General features: G+C 35.7%; 1 long non-coding RNA gene across 1 annotated transcript in view; it reads left to right on the top strand.

The window, feature by feature from the left end:
• Positions 1–215: 215 nt before the first annotated feature.
• LOC145717820 (uncharacterized) overlaps positions 216–6,374 on the top strand; it is an 18,518-nt gene continuing 12,359 nt past the window's right edge. The window contains exon 1 of the long non-coding RNA XR_014141269.1: positions 216–2,939. This is a non-coding gene — a long non-coding RNA (uncharacterized LOC145717820). The remainder of the gene's footprint in view (positions 2,940–6,374) is intronic.

Raw genomic sequence — 6,374 nt, 5'->3', positions numbered from 1 at the left:
TTTTTTTAAGATTTTATTTATTTATTTGACAGAGAGAGACACAGAGAGAGAGGGAACACAAGCAGGGGGAGTGGGAGAGGGAGAAGCAGGCTTCCCGTGGAGCAGGGAGCCCGATGCGGGGCTCGATCCCAGGACCCTGGGATCATGACCTGAGCCGAAGGCAGACGCTTAATGACTGAGCCACCCAGGCGCCCCTGACTGAGCCACCCAGGCGCCCCTATTTTAATTCTTGAATGTTTAAATTTTATAGGTTGTAGTATATATTCTTAATATACATAAATGTAAGACTTTTAAAAAGGAGAATGTAAATACAATATGTATGACAAGTTAGACATATCTGTTGCCCATATTTAGTAAAAAATAACAGTGAAATGTTTCTTTTGGCTCTATGGTACAGTAGGATATTTTTACTCTATTTCTTTTCCAATAATATTTCTCTGAACTGCCTGCAGCCTTTAGGACATCCTTGTTTTCTTTTATGTAGTGGTAAAACTGAATATAATCTAACATAATATTCACTTTGATATGCATCTCTGGTCTTATCAAGCCCACATTAGACTGATTCTTGGTGTCAGTCCAGTGTGGTGACATCAACCTAAATGTCCTTTCAAAAAAAGTGTTTGAGGATGTAATATTCCTAAGTATTACTTACTAGGAATAGCAGGTTTGTAGGAGTTAGTTTTCAGTTCTCCAGAAATGTCTATTCACTTAGTACTAGAGGCTTGTCTTAGTAGACCAGCTATTTGTCAGTCAGGCCCTTTGCATCTATACATTCATCCTATAGGCTGTCCATGACTAAAACGTTCATCATTTTTTAACATTCCAAAGCATGTTAGATGTCATCATAAATTAAACCCTTTTTTTTCCCTGAGGGAAAAAGGCTTTAAAGTGCAGAGGTAGTTTCAACTTGTGAAATTGAAGTTGGATTCCAAATAAGTTAAAATTTTAGTAAAGAAACAAGAGTCCTGTTTAACTTGGGTGCCTTTCTGGTGAGTTTTTGTTGTTGTTCTGAAGCAGTCTTATTTCCAAAAACTGTATGAGTTTTTGTTGTAGCCTACACATAACATCAGGCAACTTGGGCACGGTCAGTTAATTCTTTTCTAGTCTCCATATGGCCTGTTCAAAGATCATCAAGCGGTTTTAGAGAGACAGCATATACATCTCTGTTTAACTGTAATCCTTTCACCATTCTCATCCTCAGTGTATTTACAAATTAAAGGACATTTTCCTTGTTCCGCATTTTGAAAGCAAGTTTGCAGCAGGCCATCATTTTAACACCTTTTCTATGGGCAGTAACAATGATAGCCATCCTGTAAGGCACATGTTTTATGGAGATTATTCCTTCCATTTCAGTACAGTAAAAAAATCTCACTAGGTGCTTTTATACATTTTGAGAAAACTTAAAAGTGAACAAAACTTCATTCTGAAAGCTTCAATAGCCCAGGTAATCAATCACATTCCTTTTTTTTTTTTTTTTTTTTTAGCAGTATTGTATATAAGATGTATGTACACTTAGCAGATAAGATCTTTTCATTTTCTTTGGTACAAAGTTTATAGACTGAATAGAATATGTCAAACTTTATATTTACATCTCTGCTTGAATGTGAACATAGATGAGCAAAATATAGTTTGTATTTGAACAAGATATCAATATTCTTTTGTTTGGGGGCACCTAGGTGGCTCAGTCAGTTGAGTGTCTGACTTTTGATTTCAGCTTCAGCCCTGATCTCAGGGTTGTGAGATCAAGCCCACTGGGTGTGGAGCCTGCATAAGATTCTCTTTCTCCCTCTTCCTCTGCCCCTCCCCGCCAAAAATATTCTTTGATTTTTTTTATAGTATTCTTAAAATTAAGGTATAGTTGATATACAATATTATATTAGTTTCAGGTATCCCAACGTAGTGATTAGATATTTATATACATTATGAAATGATCAACATGACAAATCTAGTTACCATCTGTTATCATACATAGTTATTATAATATTATATTATTGGCTATATTCCCTATGCTGTACTTTACATCCCAGTTATTTATTTTGTGCTGGAAGTTTGTACCTCTTAATCCTCTTCACTTATTTTGCTCATCCCCCCCCAAACCCTCCCCTCTGGCAACCACCAATTTGTACTCTGTATTTATGAGTCTATTTCTATTTTGTTTTGTTTTGTTTTATAGTCCACATGTAAGTGAAATTATATGGTAATTGTCTTTCTCTGACTTATTTTACTTAGTATAATACTCTCTAGGTCCATCCATGTTGTCACAAATGGCAAGATTTCACTCTTGTTTATGGCTGAATAATAGTCTATTGTATATATATATACTATATCTTCTTTATCCATTTATCTATTGATGAACATTAGATTGCTTCCTTATCATGGCTACCATAAATAATGCTGCAGTAAACAGGGACGCATACATCTTTTTGAATTAGTGTTTTTGTTTTCTTTGGATAAATACCCAGAAATGGAATTGTTGGCTCATATGGTGTTTCTATCTTTAATTTTTTTTAAAGATTTTATTTATTTATTTGACAGAGACACAGCGAGAGAGGGAACACAAGCAGGGGGAGTGGCAGAGGGAGAAGAAGGCCCCCCACAGAGCAGGGAGCCTGATGCACAGCTCAATCTCAGGACCCTGGGATCATGACCTGAACCAAAGGCAGATGCTTAACAACTGAGCCACCCAGGCGCCCCTCTATCTTTAATTTTTTGAGGAAACTGTTTTCCCCATGGTATATATTTTTTAATCTGATTGTTTTTTGACATTTAGTTATATGAATTCTTACCTTTTAAAGATTTATTTATTTCAGAGAAAGAAAATATCTCAAGCAGACTCCCCACTGAGTGCAGAGCCTGACGCGGGGCTCAATCTTATGGCCCTGAGATCATGAGCTGAGCTGAAACCAAGAGTTGGATGCTTAACAGACTGCACCATCCAGGTGCCTTGGGTTGTATGAATTCTTTATATATTTTGTATATTAACCAATTATCAGATATATCATTGGCAAATATCTTTTCCCATTTAGCAGATTGCCTTTGTTTTGTTGATGGCTTCTTTTGCCGTGCCAAAACTTTTTAGTTTGATCTAGTACCAGTTGTTTATTTTTGCTTTTGTTTAACGTTGCCTGAGGAGACAGATCCAGAAAAATATTGCCAAGACTGATATCCAAGAGTTTACTGCCTATATTTTCTTTTAGGAGTTTTATGGTTTCAGGTCTTTAATCTATTTGGTTTATATTTGTATATGGCATAAAAAGTGGTCTACTTTCATTCTTTTGCATGTTGTTGTCTGGTTTTCTCAACACCATTTATTGAAAAGAGATGGTCTTTTCCCCATTGTACATTCTTGCCTCCTTTGTCATTGAATATTGACCATATAAGTGGGTTTATTTCTGGGTTCCCTATTCTAGTTCATTGATCCATGTGTCTGTTTTTGTGCCAGTGTCATACTGTTTGAATACCATAGCTTTGTAGTATAGTTTGAAATCTGGGAGCTTGATACATCCAGCTTTGTTTTTTTTTTCCCCCTTCTCAAGATTGCTTTGGCTATTTGGGGTCTTTTGTGGTTCCATACAGATATTAGGATTATTTGCTCTAGTTCTGTGAAAAATTCTCTTGCTATTTTGATAGGGATTGCATTAGATCTGTAGATTGCTTTGGGTAGTATGGACATTTTAACATTATTGCTTCTTCCAGTCCATGAGCACGAATGCCTTTCCATTTCTTTGTGTTGTCATCAGTTTCTTTTATCAATATTTTGCCTCTTTCACCTCTTTGGTTAGGTTTATTCCTAGGTATCTTGTTATTTTGGGTGCAATTGTACATGGGATTGTTTTCTTAATTTCTTTTTCTGCAGCTTCATTATTGGTGTATAGAAATGCAACAAATTTCTGTACATTGATTTTGTATCCTGCAAATTTACTAAATTTGTATATCACTTCTAGCAGGTTTTTGGTAGAGTCTTCCAGGTTCTCTATGTATAGTATCATGTCATCTGCAAGTAGTGCAAGTTTACTTCTTTCTTACTGATTTGGATGCCTTCTATTTCTTACTGTTGTCTGATTGCTGTGACTAGGACTTCCAGTACTATGTTAAATAAAAGTGCTGAGAGTGGACATCCTTGTCTGGTTCCTGACCTTAGTGAAAGGCTCACAGTTTTTCCCCATTGAGGATGATATTAGCTGTGGGTTTTTCGTATATGGCCTTTATTATACTGAAGTAAGTTCCCTCTAAACCTACTTTGTTGAAGGTTTTTATCATGGATGGATGTTGTACTTTGTCAAATGCTTTTTCTCTGTCTATTGAAACGATCATATGGTTCTTATCCTTTCTTTTAGTGATGGGTTGTATCATGTTGATTGATTTGCAAATACTGAACCTCCCTACAATCCATGAATAAGTCTCATTTGATTGTGGTGAGTGATTTTTTTAATATACTGTTGAATTCATCTTGCTAGGATTTTGTTGAGAATTTTTGCATCCAAGTTCATCAGGAATATTGGCCTGTACATTTTTTTAGTTGTGTCTTTATTTGGTTTTGGTATCAGGGTAATGCTGGTGTCATAGAATGAATTTGGTAGTTTTCATTTTTTGGAATAGTTTGAGAAGAACAGGTATTAACTCTTCTTTAAATGCGTGGTAGAATTTGCCTGTGAAGCCATCTTTTGTTTGTTGGTTTTTTTTGGATTACTGACTCAGTTTCTTTGCTGGTTTACTGGTCTTATCAAATTTTCTGTTTCTTCCTGTTTCAGTTTTGGTAGTTTAATTTTCTCGGAATTTATCCATTTCTTACAGGTTGTCCAATTTGTTGGCATATAGTTTTTCATAATAATCTCTTATGATTGTGTTTCTGTGGTATTATTTCTCCTCTCTCATTTGTTATTTTATTTACTCGAATCCTTTCTTTTTTTCTTGATACATCTGGCTAGAGGTTTATAAATTTTATTGATTTTTTTTCAGAGAAGCAGCTCCTGGTTTCACTGATCAACAGATCATTTATTTTTTTTTAGTTTCTATATCATTTATTTCTGCTCCAATCTTTTTTTTTTTTTTAGATTTTATTTATTTATTTGACAGAGAGAGACACAGTGAGAGAGGGAACACAAGCAGGGGGAGTGGGAGAGGTAGAAGCAGGCCTCCCGCGGAGCAGGGAGCCCAATGTGGGGCTCGATCCCAGGACCCTGGGATCATGACCTGAGCCGAAGGCAGATGCTTAACGACTGAGCCACCCAGGTGCCCCTGCTCCAATCTTTATTATTTCCTTCTTTCTGCTGGTTTTAGGATACCTTTGTTGCTCTTTTTCTAGCTTCTTTAGGTTGTGTATTTGAGATTTTTCTTGCTTCTTGAGGTAGGCTTGTAATGCTATATACTTCCCTCTTATGACTGCTTTTGCTGCATCCCAAAAGTTTTGGACCATTGTGTTGGAACCATTTTCTTTTATTTTTGCATTTATTTCCATGTATTTTTTTATTTCTTCTTTTATTTCTTGGTTTACCCATTCATTCTTCAGTAGCATGTTGTTTAACCGCCATGTATTTGTGGTCTTTGCAGACTTTTTCTTGTGATTGACTTCTAGTTTCATAGTATTGTAGTAGGAAAGGTTCCTGGTATGACTTCAGTATTCTTGAATTTGTTGAGGCTTTTTTGTGTGGCTGATATGTGATCTGTTCTGGAGAATGTTCCATGTGTACTTGAAAAGAATGTGTATTCTGCTGTTTTAGGATGGAATGTTCTGAATATATCTGTTAAATCCATTTGGTCCAGTGTGTCATTCAAAGCCATTGTTTCCTTGTTGATTTTCTGCTTAGATGATCTGTCCATTCATGTACGTGGGGTGTTAGAGTCCCCTACTATTATCGTATTAATATCAATAAGTTTCTTTATGTTTATTATTAATTGATGTATATATTTAGGTGCTTCCTAGTTCAGGGCATAAATATTTACAATTGTTAGTTCTTCCTGATGGATAGACCCCTTAATTATGATAGTAAAGCAGTAGATTTCTGTATATTGATTTTGTTACCTGTGACATTGCTGAATTCTTATATCAGTTCTAGCAATTTTTTGGTGGAGTCATTCAGGTTTTTTATATAGAGTATTATGTCTTATACAAATAGTGAAAGTGACTTCTTCCTTGCTGATTCGGATGCCTTTTATTTCTTTGTGTTGTCTGATTGCTGTGGCTAGGACTTCCAGTACTATGTTAAATAACAGTGGTGAGAGTGGACATCTCTGTCTTGTTCCTGACTGTAGAGGAAAAGCTCTCAGTTTTTCTGCATGGAGGATGACATTAGCTGTGGGTCTTTCATATATGGCCTTTATTATGTTGAGGCCTGTTCTCTCTAAATCTACTTTGTTGAGGGTTTTTTTTTTTT

Source organism: Leptonychotes weddellii, chromosome X, assembly GCF_054177405.1.
Source record: "Leptonychotes weddellii isolate Sample4059 chromosome X, ASM5417740v2, whole genome shotgun sequence".
Classification (NCBI taxonomy): Eukaryota; Metazoa; Chordata; class Mammalia; order Carnivora; family Phocidae; genus Leptonychotes; species Leptonychotes weddellii.
The sequence above is the reverse complement of the archived record's forward strand: the minus strand, read 5'-3'. Positions and strand labels throughout refer to the sequence as shown.